At 68.5% G+C, this 12,418-nt stretch overlaps 1 protein-coding gene across 1 annotated transcript in view; it reads right to left on the bottom strand.

Moving 5' to 3' along the window:
• Positions 1–12,418, bottom strand: part of CSMD1 (CUB and Sushi multiple domains 1) — a 1,361,167-nt gene that overhangs the window by 728,153 nt on the left and 620,596 nt on the right. The gene's annotated exons all lie outside the window — the stretch shown is intronic.

The raw sequence follows: 12,418 nt of genomic DNA, 5'->3' as shown, positions 1-12,418 counted from the left end.
AGCCCGCCCGCTCCCCATCTTCGCCCAGCCTTCTGCAGGAAGCAGGGCTGAGCGACGCTTCTAACCAAGGCCGGCCAGGCCGGTGCCGTCGGGCTTTACCTCCTGCCCCATCCTGGTGCTGTTCGTGGGCCGGGTGCTCTCAAGGCGGCCGGCCAGGCTTCGAGCGCCATCCGTCCTCTATTCTTCACCTCGGGCCTCTGCAGGAAGCAGGGCGGGCGTGATCTTCTTCGCCATGTCGCGGCAGGCCGCCGTGCTCGTGAGCTTTACCTCCTGCCTCACCGCCTCGCTGCTTATGGGGCGGGCGCTTCTCCGGCGGCGGCTTCAGCCAGGCCGGATCCACTACCGCGCCCATCTTTGTCCGCCCTGCAGAGAATCAGGGCGGGCGCATCCTCACCCGCTTGAAGGCCGGCCAGGCTGCACCGCTGTCTTGCGGAGCTCTGCCCCTGCAGCCCTGGCCAAGCTTGTCAGCGGTGTGTGCTCTCCCGGCTGGCCAGCCAGGCCCGACGCCCGGGCCACCATCTTTTGCCTCGCCGTGCAGGCAGGCAGCAGGGCTGGGCGCATCTCTCGCCAAGCAGCCGGCTTCCGGCTAGGTCGGAACGCACTTTTTTTACTCAAAAGAGCCATTTGGCTGCATCACCACTTGCCCGCCCACTTCTGCCCCCAGCCCGCTTGCTCCCTCACTAGCCCGCTCATTGAGCTTGCCCCCCGCGACGCCCTTCTCCGGCTTTGCTCGCCCCCCCTCACTTGCCCGGGCCCACCAGCTTACCTGTTTGCCTTGCGCCGGGCCCGCTCACTTCTGCATTCTCGCCCACTTCTACCTGCTTGCCTTTGCTCTGCCCAAGCTCACTTGCCTCAGCCTGGCTACCTGCTTGCCTTGCCCGCCCTGGGGGGGTGGGGGGGGGGGGGGGTCGGCGGGGTGGTGGGCGGGGGGGGGGGGGGGTGGGGGGGGGGGGGGGTGGGGGGGGGGGGGGGTGGGGGGGGGGGGGGGTGGGGGGGGGGGGGGGTGGGGGGGGGGGGGGGTGGGGGGGGGGGGGGGTGGGGGGGGGGGGGGGTGGGGGGGGGGGGGGGTGGGGGGGGGGGGGGGTGGGGGGGGGGGGGGGTGGGGGGGGGGGGGGGTGGGGGGGGGGGGGGGTGGGGGGGGGGGGGGGTGGGGGGGGGGGGGGGTGGGGGGGGGGGGGGGTGGGGGGGGGGGGGGGTGGGGGGGGGGGGGGGTGGGGGGGGGGGGGGGTGGGGGGGGGGGGGGGTGGGGGGGGGGGGGGGTGGGGGGGGGGGGGGGTGGGGGGGGGGGGGGGTGGGGGGGGGGGGGGGTGGGGGGGGGGGGGGGTGGGGGGGGGGGGGGGTGGGGGGGGGGGGGGGTGGGGGGGGGGGGGGGTGGGGGGGGGGGGGGGTGGGGGGGGGGGGGGGTGGGGGGGGGGGGGGGTGGGGGGGGGGGGGGGTGGGGGGGGGGGGGGGTGGGGGGGGGGGGGGGTGGGGGGGGGGGGGGGTGGGGGGGGGGGGGGGTGGGGGGGGGGGGGGGTGGGGGGGGGGGGGGGTGGGGGGGGGGGGGGGTGGGGGGGGGGGGGGGTGGGGGGGGGGGGGGGTGGGGGGGGGGGGGGGTGGGGGGGGGGGGGGGTGGGGGGGGGGGGGGGTGGGGGGGGGGGGGGGTGGGGGGGGGGGGGGGTGGGGGGGGGGGGGGGTGGGGGGGGGGGGGGGTGGGGGGGGGGGGGGGTGGGGGGGGGGGGGGGTGGGGGGGGGGGGGGGTGGGGGGGGGGGGGGGTGGGGGGGGGGGGGGGTGGGGGGGGGGGGGGGTGGGGGGGGGGGGGGGTGGGGGGGGGGGGGGGTGGGGGGGGGGGGGGGTGGGGGGGGGGGGGGGTGGGGGGGGGGGGGGGTGGGGGGGGGGGGGGGTGGGGGGGGGGGGGGGTGGGGGGGGGGGGGGGTGGGGGGGGGGGGGGGTGGGGGGGGGGGGGGGTGGGGGGGGGGGGGGGTGGGGGGGGGGGGGGGTGGGGGGGGGGGGGGGTGGGGGGGGGGGGGGGTGGGGGGGGGGGGGGGTGGGGGGGGGGGGGGGTGGGGGGGGGGGGGGGTGGGGGGGGGGGGGGGTGGGGGGGGGGGGGGGTGGGGGGGGGGGGGGGTGGGGGGGGGGGGGGGTGGGGGGGGGGGGGGGTGGGGGGGGGGGGGGGTGGGGGGGGGGGGGGGTGGGGGGGGGGGGGGGTGGGGGGGGGGGGGGGTGGGGGGGGGGGGGGGTGGGGGGGGGGGGGGGTGGGGGGGGGGGGGGGTGGGGGGGGGGGGGGGTGGGGGGGGGGGGGGGTGGGGGGGGGGGGGGGTGGGGGGGGGGGGGGGTGGGGGGGGGGGGGGGTGGGGGGGGGGGGGGGTGGGGGGGGGGGGGGGTGGGGGGGGGGGGGGGTGGGGGGGGGGGGGGGTGGGGGGGGGGGGGGGTGGGGGGGGGGGGGGGTGGGGGGGGGGGGGGGTGGGGGGGGGGGGGGGTGGGGGGGGGGGGGGGTGGGGGGGGGGGGGGGTGGGGGGGGGGGGGGGTGGGGGGGGGGGGGGGTGGGGGGGGGGGGGGGTGGGGGGGGGGGGGGGTGGGGGGGGGGGGGGGTGGGGGGGGGGGGGGGTGGGGGGGGGGGGGGGTGGGGGGGGGGGGGGGTGGGGGGGGGGGGGGGTGGGGGGGGGGGGGGGTGGGGGGGGGGGGGGGTGGGGGGGGGGGGGGGTGGGGGGGGGGGGGGGTGGGGGGGGGGGGGGGTGGGGGGGGGGGGGGGTGGGGGGGGGGGGGGGTGGGGGGGGGGGGGGGTGGGGGGGGGGGGGGGTGGGGGGGGGGGGGGGTGGGGGGGGGGGGGGGTGGGGGGGGGGGGGGGTGGGGGGGGGGGGGGGTGGGGGGGGGGGGGGGTGGGGGGGGGGGGGGGTGGGGGGGGGGGGGGGTGGGGGGGGGGGGGGGTGGGGGGGGGGGGGGGTGGGGGGGGGGGGGGGTGGGGGGGGGGGGGGGTGGGGGGGGGGGGGGGTGGGGGGGGGGGGGGGTGGGGGGGGGGGGGGGTGGGGGGGGGGGGGGGTGGGGGGGGGGGGGGGTGGGGGGGGGGGGGGGTGGGGGGGGGGGGGGGTGGGGGGGGGGGGGGGTGGGGGGGGGGGGGGGTGGGGGGGGGGGGGGGTGGGGGGGGGGGGGGGTGGGGGGGGGGGGGGGTGGGGGGGGGGGGGGGTGGGGGGGGGGGGGGGTGGGGGGGGGGGGGGGTGGGGGGGGGGGGGGGTGGGGGGGGGGGGGGGTGGGGGGGGGGGGGGGTGGGGGGGGGGGGGGGTGGGGGGGGGGGGGGGTGGGGGGGGGGGGGGGTGGGGGGGGGGGGGGGTGGGGGGGGGGGGGGGTGGGGGGGGGGGGGGGTGGGGGGGGGGGGGGGTGGGGGGGGGGGGGGGTGGGGGGGGGGGGGGGTGGGGGGGGGGGGGGGTGGGGGGGGGGGGGGGTGGGGGGGGGGGGGGGTGGGGGGGGGGGGGGGTGGGGGGGGGGGGGGGTGGGGGGGGGGGGGGGTGGGGGGGGGGGGGGGTGGGGGGGGGGGGGGGTGGGGGGGGGGGGGGGTGGGGGGGGGGGGGGGTGGGGGGGGGGGGGGGTGGGGGGGGGGGGGGGTGGGGGGGGGGGGGGGTGGGGGGGGGGGGGGGTGGGGGGGGGGGGGGGTGGGGGGGGGGGGGGGTGGGGGGGGGGGGGGGTGGGGGGGGGGGGGGGTGGGGGGGGGGGGGGGTGGGGGGGGGGGGGGGTGGGGGGGGGGGGGGGTGGGGGGGGGGGGGGGTGGGGGGGGGGGGGGGTGGGGGGGGGGGGGGGTGGGGGGGGGGGGGGGTGGGGGGGGGGGGGGGTGGGGGGGGGGGGGGGTGGGGGGGGGGGGGGGTGGGGGGGGGGGGGGGTGGGGGGGGGGGGGGGTGGGGGGGGGGGGGGGTGGGGGGGGGGGGGGGTGGGGGGGGGGGGGGGTGGGGGGGGGGGGGGGTGGGGGGGGGGGGGGGTGGGGGGGGGGGGGGGTGGGGGGGGGGGGGGGTGGGGGGGGGGGGGGGTGGGGGGGGGGGGGGGTGGGGGGGGGGGGGGGTGGGGGGGGGGGGGGGTGGGGGGGGGGGGGGGTGGGGGGGGGGGGGGGTGGGGGGGGGGGGGGGTGGGGGGGGGGGGGGGTGGGGGGGGGGGGGGGTGGGGGGGGGGGGGGGTGGGGGGGGGGGGGGGTGGGGGGGGGGGGGGGTGGGGGGGGGGGGGGGTGGGGGGGGGGGGGGGTGGGGGGGGGGGGGGGTGGGGGGGGGGGGGGGTGGGGGGGGGGGGGGGTGGGGGGGGGGGGGGGTGGGGGGGGGGGGGGGTGGGGGGGGGGGGGGGTGGGGGGGGGGGGGGGTGGGGGGGGGGGGGGGTGGGGGGGGGGGGGGGTGGGGGGGGGGGGGGGTGGGGGGGGGGGGGGGTGGGGGGGGGGGGGGGTGGGGGGGGGGGGGGGTGGGGGGGGGGGGGGGTGGGGGGGGGGGGGGGTGGGGGGGGGGGGGGGTGGGGGGGGGGGGGGGTGGGGGGGGGGGGGGGTGGGGGGGGGGGGGGGTGGGGGGGGGGGGGGGTGGGGGGGGGGGGGGGTGGGGGGGGGGGGGGGTGGGGGGGGGGGGGGGTGGGGGGGGGGGGGGGTGGGGGGGGGGGGGGGTGGGGGGGGGGGGGGGTGGGGGGGGGGGGGGGTGGGGGGGGGGGGGGGTGGGGGGGGGGGGGGGTGGGGGGGGGGGGGGGTGGGGGGGGGGGGGGGTGGGGGGGGGGGGGGGTGGGGGGGGGGGGGGGTGGGGGGGGGGGGGGGTGGGGGGGGGGGGGGGTGGGGGGGGGGGGGGGTGGGGGGGGGGGGGGGTGGGGGGGGGGGGGGGTGGGGGGGGGGGGGGGTGGGGGGGGGGGGGGGTGGGGGGGGGGGGGGGTGGGGGGGGGGGGGGGTGGGGGGGGGGGGGGGTGGGGGGGGGGGGGGGTGGGGGGGGGGGGGGGTGGGGGGGGGGGGGGGTGGGGGGGGGGGGGGGTGGGGGGGGGGGGGGGTGGGGGGGGGGGGGGGTGGGGGGGGGGGGGGGTGGGGGGGGGGGGGGGTGGGGGGGGGGGGGGGTGGGGGGGGGGGGGGGTGGGGGGGGGGGGGGGTGGGGGGGGGGGGGGGTGGGGGGGGGGGGGGGTGGGGGGGGGGGGGGGTGGGGGGGGGGGGGGGTGGGGGGGGGGGGGGGTGGGGGGGGGGGGGGGTGGGGGGGGGGGGGGGTGGGGGGGGGGGGGGGTGGGGGGGGGGGGGGGTGGGGGGGGGGGGGGGTGGGGGGGGGGGGGGGTGGGGGGGGGGGGGGGTGGGGGGGGGGGGGGGTGGGGGGGGGGGGGGGTGGGGGGGGGGGGGGGTGGGGGGGGGGGGGGGTGGGGGGGGGGGGGGGTGGGGGGGGGGGGGGGTGGGGGGGGGGGGGGGTGGGGGGGGGGGGGGGTGGGGGGGGGGGGGGGTGGGGGGGGGGGGGGGTGGGGGGGGGGGGGGGTGGGGGGGGGGGGGGGTGGGGGGGGGGGGGGGTGGGGGGGGGGGGGGGTGGGGGGGGGGGGGGGTGGGGGGGGGGGGGGGTGGGGGGGGGGGGGGGTGGGGGGGGGGGGGGGTGGGGGGGGGGGGGGGTGGGGGGGGGGGGGGGTGGGGGGGGGGGGGGGTGGGGGGGGGGGGGGGTGGGGGGGGGGGGGGGTGGGGGGGGGGGGGGGTGGGGGGGGGGGGGGGTGGGGGGGGGGGGGGGTGGGGGGGGGGGGGGGTGGGGGGGGGGGGGGGTGGGGGGGGGGGGGGGTGGGGGGGGGGGGGGGTGGGGGGGGGGGGGGGTGGGGGGGGGGGGGGGTGGGGGGGGGGGGGGGTGGGGGGGGGGGGGGGGGGGGGGGGGGGGGGGGGGGGGGGGGGGGGGGGGGGGGGGGGGGGGGGGGGAGGGGGGAAAGGGGTGGGGGGGGGGGGGGGAAGAGATGGCTGTCCAGCCAGCGACTGAATTCCTTCAGGTAAGACAGTACCAAGAACAAGGTGAGCTCTCTTCCAGATGTTTGTATACCTGTGGGTGCCTTTTTCTGCTGCATAAGAACTGGGATCCCAGCTGATGGAGCTCATAACTTGTTCTAGTATATAGGATGCAAGCAAAGTGCTCACATTAGTGTGGATCTCTCTGAGATAAGGGTTCTGTTTGATGGTGAGGGAATCTGTGGCAATTTTTCCTTACTGAGAATGAGCTCTATTAAACCCTTTCAATTTCCTCAGTGCCCAGCGATACTTTGACAGTTTTCAATTCTTTCTTTTAAAAAAGAGTTTTGTGGCATCTTCAAGACAAACAAGTTTTTATTTCACTGTTTTTATTCCACTATAACTTTTCATGGATTAGAGGAGTGCGGCTCATTCTGAAGTTCAGAGAGGCACATTTGCAATTATCAGCCCAAAGAGTCGCTTGACTACTATACACCATACATGGTACCCCACTAAATACACCATCACTTAAAAACTCAAGCTTTGCAAAGACAATGTACAGACTGGTGAGAATCACATCTCATATTCACTGTTAAGTGTAACAGTGAATATGAGATGTGATTCTCACCAGTGTAACAGTGAATATGAGATGTGGTTCTCACCAGTCTATACATCAATTTTAAACCAAACATTTAAATTTCATCCAAAACAGTAGGGAATGCAAATTTACTTTTAATTTCTCTGACATATTCTAGTGTTTTCTGTATATCAGAGATCCTTGCATATATAACTGTTTAAAGAATTATTATATTAATTTTAAATAATGTACTCCCAACAGCCCCATCCAAAGGGGGGGGGGGGGCGGGCTGAAAGGGCTCTTAGGAGCAACACAACTTGGATAAATGGAGCATTTGCCCTCTCCAGGGCACTTACTTACCCTGATGGAGGGGGAGACGCCACCAGCTGTTGCGTGTTCCACAGCCCCATTTCTGCAAGAATCTGATGTTTGGGCTGCGGTGGAACTGTGTTGGTTTCCAGCCTAAGGGACTGAACTGTGGCTTTCTCAGGGTTTAGGGCCCATTCCACAGCACATGGGCCCGCAGATGTACTATATGCTACACTTTCTGCAGTATAGGTCCATTCAGCCCTATTGGCTTTTCAGTGGTGAGGAGGTCCAGGGTTTTTCCTTGCTCTATGTGCCATCAGAAAGCCCTTTTGGGTGGTGCTGTATTGGTGTTGCAGCCTGCTTCTGTAACCTGAAACTTGGCAGAACTTGGAATGAGTTTGCAACAACAAATTTTAAAAACAAAATGGTTTACTTTCTTAACATACAACATCAAACATCAACATTTAACATCACACTTCAAGGTCCTGTTCAGGTTGCATTTTCAAGTCCTTCTAGTTACAGTCTTCTGATATTGCCAAGTCCAATTCTTCTTTGCAAGTGGGTTGGCTCCTGAAGACTCCAAGGGCTTGGTGAACAGGATTCAACATGATGAAGGTTTCCAGGAGAACTCTCACCTATTACAAACATAAAAAACCCTGAAACAATAAACTCCAACATTTACAACATAGCAAAAATAAACTACCACCTTCCCAGTAGTTCCCAACAACATTGAAGTTACCTTAACAAGGTGTTAAGGACATAGAAATCAAGGTCCGAGTCTGGTAGCCTTGTCTCCTCCAAAGAGCTCTGCAGCCTTCTGCTGCTTTGAGTCTCCACCCCTTTCTGGGACAACCCATTCTGAGCATGGGGGTTACACTTCCTCTTGGGTTGGATGGGGCTGTAAATCTCCAGGAATTTCCAGACTTGAAGCAAGCAACCTGGAGCTCAAGTATGTGAGAGATGATCCTGAGCCACAGAGCGAATATCCCTAGACCCTATATTCTCAGATCCATGTAGGGATGTACAATTCTAACTCAGTCAATTCTAATCCAATAGAGACCATTCAAAAGAGTGGCAACGGGAGATAATCCCATGTCCTGCCTGGGATTGGGGCAAGGGAAGGCTCCTCCCACTATCACACTCCTTTTTTCAAAAAAGTAAAAGAGTGGGGAGGCAGGGATGCCATTGTGGCGTTTAGGGGCCTTCTGTGGTTGGGCCATTGGGAAGGAGGCAGGCAGTGTTCACCTTGTCTTTCCTTCCTACCCACCTTCAGCATGGCAGTCTAGAACTAAACAGTCAATAAAGGACCAAGCGGGTGTTTTGGGGGAGGCACCTCACATTGTCTTCAGTGGGTCTCTATTTTTCACGTTCTCCACCCTTCTAGCTCTGGGTCACTTTATGTTTGTGAAATATTTATTTATTTAAACTCTTTTAAACCTACCCTGCCACCAAGGTCTCCAAGGTGACGAACGTAAAAAAAAATTGAAACATTTGAATAATTAAAAATACTTTTACCATTGTAAAATGATCCCATAAAATAAACATCAAACAACAACAACGCCAGGCAAGAGGGCCAATAACCATTAGGCTTTGGTTTGGTTACTTAGACCCTAATTAGTTGGCAGGGTTTTAATGCACAAGTTAAACAGAGTTGCCAACTCCATCTTGGTGAATTTTTCCATGTTTGGGGAAGGGGAGGAAGTCCATTGGTGACAGAGCCCTTCGAGCATTGGTGGTATAGCAAAACGAACAAACAAATATTTCTTCCAAAGCTCCACTAGCAACTCTAGGACTGCCTGGTTTTTCTGATTCTCAACCTTTTCTGTTCTCAACCTTCCTAATGCCGTGACCCTTTAATGCAGTTCCTCATGTTGTGTTCTCAACATTCCTAATGCCGTGACCCTTTAATACAGTTCCTCATGTTCTGGTGACCCCCAACCCTAACGTTTATCCATTTTACAGATGGAGAACACTGATGCAGAGAGTGTTAGGCGACCCCTGTGAAAGGGTCGTTCGATCCCCAAAAGGCTCCCAACCCCCAGGTTAAGAACATAAGAACATAAGAACTAGCCTGCTGGATCAGACCAGAGTCCATCTAGTCCAGCACTCTGCTACTTGCAGTGGCCCACCAGATGCCTTTGGGAGCTCACATGCAGGACATGAAAGCAATGGCCTTCTGCTGCTGCTGCTCCTGAGCACCTGGTCTGCTAAGGCATTTGCAATCTTGCAGCTTGCAGCCAGGGAAAGTCGGGCGTGGCGACCACTGTCGCGCCTGCAAACCGCGCAAACAAGGTGTCTTGATTGTGGCGATGCCGAGGAGCAGTGGCAAAGTTCTCGCTGTGCTTTAGTTTGGATTTCGCTGCCCAGAGGACGCCGCGCCCAAGGAGAGCTGGGTGCAGGGGTCGTGTCGGACCCCCCCGCCGTTGGAGCCGTTGGAGCCTTCGAGGCTATTGACTTGATAGGCACCTTTTGTGCCGTAAAGACCACGCCTACAATTTGGCTTTCCACGGTACAAATACAATCACAGCGGGTGTGGGAAGCAGGACTGGAGCTTATTTATATCGAACTATACGAGGAGTGGTGGCTGGCCACAGGACGAACGATACAGCCCGGAGCAAGTCGATTTACGGTGCTTAATAGGACAGTGGCTGTAATCGATCGTGACAGGTTGGCCGTGAGAGGGCCATACAAGTCACGGTGTGAGGAACGTATTGTAATCAACACGCAGGGGGCTGGCTTGGGTGGTGTGGGCCCCACGCTCGCCACCTGCGGATTGTTTCCATCGTTATGTCCCTTGAAGAACACAGCAAAGAGTGACCTCTACAGGGAGCTGGTGGCAGCGGCTCCCTCTGCTGTCAGCTGGTGCCCTCCTCGGTTCTCAGTTTTCAGTTCCATCACTCCAGTTTCCATCACCTCAACCTCCAATATTATTCTGGTATTGTAAGGTGCCTGATTTTGGCGCCTCTCATGTTTAATTATTAGCTGCAATAAATTAGAGTTAAGGGGTTATTACGAGTTGTTAGTTTAGTCTGGTCAGTATTGCTTGTTTTTTAGTCCTTGATTAGTTTGTATTAGCTCAGATTAGTTTATGTGCAGCTGGATTAGTCCAGTTTGCCTACTGTTAGTTAACATTGTTAATGTTTTTAGTGGAGTAGTTAATATTTTAGTGGCTAGCCTGGGCCCACGTGTTGTGGAGTCCGGGGTGTTTTAATTAGTGGGGAGATAGAGGGATGGGGGCACCATCTATGGGGCCAGGGGTCCCAGTGTTAATGGAACGGGGTAATTATGACGGTAGGCGGCGGCCTTATGATAGAAGACGAACGAGATACGGTTATGCTCGTTCGCCTTCTGACCTCCGTCCTATCCCGAGGAATGAGAGTGGTTGGGTTCAGAGAAAATACCCTGCTTCGTCCCTGGTGTTGTTTAATGCCAGGTCCATCAATAATAAGACCACAGTTCTCTGCGATTATCTCGGAGATCAGCAGATGGACCTGGCCTGCATCAATGAAACCTGGGTGCGCGACGGTGAGACCGTCGCCTTGGGCGAGGTCGCACCACCAGGTTTTGCGTGTCTTCACCGGGACCGAACTCAGGGCCGGGGGGGGGGGGGGGCGTGGCAATGTTCATCCGTGACTCTATCCCCTTCAGGGCTGTTCCTGTCCCGGAGATCACCGGCATGGAGTGTGTCGGCCTAGAGTGGTTGGCCTTGGAGAGGTTGGCTGTCCTTTTGGTGTACCGGTCGCCTAGCGCACCTGGGGACGGCCTGCCACGGTTGCTGGAGGTGGTGGCTGACTGGGCGTTGCGGTTCCCTCGACTTATTGTCTTGGGTGACTTCAACGTCCATGTCGATACCACCTCTTGTGCAGCAGCCGTGGACCTAGTGTCATCCATGGCGACGCTAGGCCTCTCCTTAGTAAATTCTGGCCCCACTCATGAGGCCGGCCACACGCTGGATTTGGTTTTCGGGTCGGGAATCGGTTTGGTTGTATCCTCTATTGATAGAGTGCCATGGTCCGACCATTTTGCCCTGAAGGTCCGGGTGGACCTGCCACGCCAACCCTGTCTAGGCGACGGGCTAATTTATGCCCGCCCGCGGAGACTTATGGATCCAATTGGTTTCCTGAATGCTCTGCGGGATCCTGAACCTGCCGGCACATTCGATGAGCAGGTGGAGGACTGGAACTCCCGGCTCTCCGATGCCATCGAAGTTGTTGCCCCCCGGCGTCCTCTGCGGCCCCGTTCTCGGCGGGCTCCATGGTATACGGAGAAGCTCCGCAATATGAAACGGGGCCTCAGACGTCTGGAGCGAGCGTGGAGGAAATCTCGTGACGAAGTGGCGCGAGCATCTTATAGGACGTTTATGAAAGCCTATGAGATGGCGACGAAGGAGGCGAAGAGGGCTTTCTTCTCCTCCTCTCTCGCATCTGCTAGCTCTCGCCCGGCACAATTGTTCCGTGTGATTCGGTCTTTGACCTCCTTATGGGAAGGTTCTGCAAATTCTCAATTGACTATTAGCTGTGAGGCATTTATGAGCTTTTTTGCGGATAAAATCGCATCACTCCGCCAGGACCTTCCCCACTCTTTATCTACAATTAGTGAACTGGAGGCTCCCTTGCCGTCTTCAGGCCCATGTTTTGCCCAGTTTTCCCTGCTCTCCGAAGCCGCTGTTGACAGGGCCTTGGCTGCTGTTAGACCTACTACTTGTCCTCTGGATCCATGCCCCTCCTGGCTTGTTAAGCTTTGCCGGGAGGAGTTACGACCCCACCTGTTGAAGATCATCAATGACTCCCTTGAGCAAGGAGTCTTTCCCGGTGGGTTGAAGGAGGCAGTGGTCCGCCCACTCTTAAAAAGACCATCCTTAGATCCTGGCGATCTGGCCAATTACCGCCCCGTCTCGAGTCTTTCGTTTCTGGGGAAGGTAATTGAGAGAGTGGTGTTGGAGCAGCTTCAGGGTTTCCTGGATGACGCATCGGCATTTGATCCCTTCCAGTCCAGCTTCTGTGCTGGGCATGGGACGGAGACCGTTCTCGTCACCATCACAGATACGCTCCATATGCAGCTTGACCAGGGCGGATCGGCGCTGCTGGTTTTGTTAGATCTTACTGCAGCGTTTGATATGGTCGACCACGATCTTTTGACCCACTGCCTGGCCGCTTCCGGGGTACAGGGCACTGTCCTTCAATGGATTGCCTCGTTCCTCCGGGATCGGAGTCAGCAAGTGTGGTGTGGGGACCAAGCCTCCCGGCGGTGCCCACTTCATTGTGGGGTGCCTCGGGGAGCGCTACTGTCCCCGCTGTTATTTAATATCTACATGCGACCCCTTGCTCAGCTGGTACGGAGCTTTGGGCTGATCTGTCATCAGTACGCTGATGATACTCAGCTCATTCTGTTGATGGAGGGGGGAGCGGTCATCGCCCCTGCAGCTCTCCAGCACTGTTTGGAGGCGGTTGCTGGTTGGTTGCAACAGAGCAGGTTAAAACTTAATCCATCGAAGATGGAGATCCTCTGGCTTGGTCGTGGGGGGGAGGGTGAGAATTTCCAGCTGCCGGTGTGGGAGGGGGCCTCATTGGCGCCGGCACCCTCAGTCCGCAGCCTGGGGGTCCACCTGGATTCGTCTCTTTCGATGGAGACCCAGGTGGCCCATATAACCCGG

The sequence above is a fragment of the Sphaerodactylus townsendi genome, linkage group LG01 (assembly GCF_021028975.2).
Source record: "Sphaerodactylus townsendi isolate TG3544 linkage group LG01, MPM_Stown_v2.3, whole genome shotgun sequence".
Taxonomy (NCBI): Eukaryota; Metazoa; Chordata; class Lepidosauria; order Squamata; family Sphaerodactylidae; genus Sphaerodactylus; species Sphaerodactylus townsendi.
Note: the sequence above shows the minus strand (reverse complement) of the source record. Positions and strands in the feature narration are given on the sequence as shown.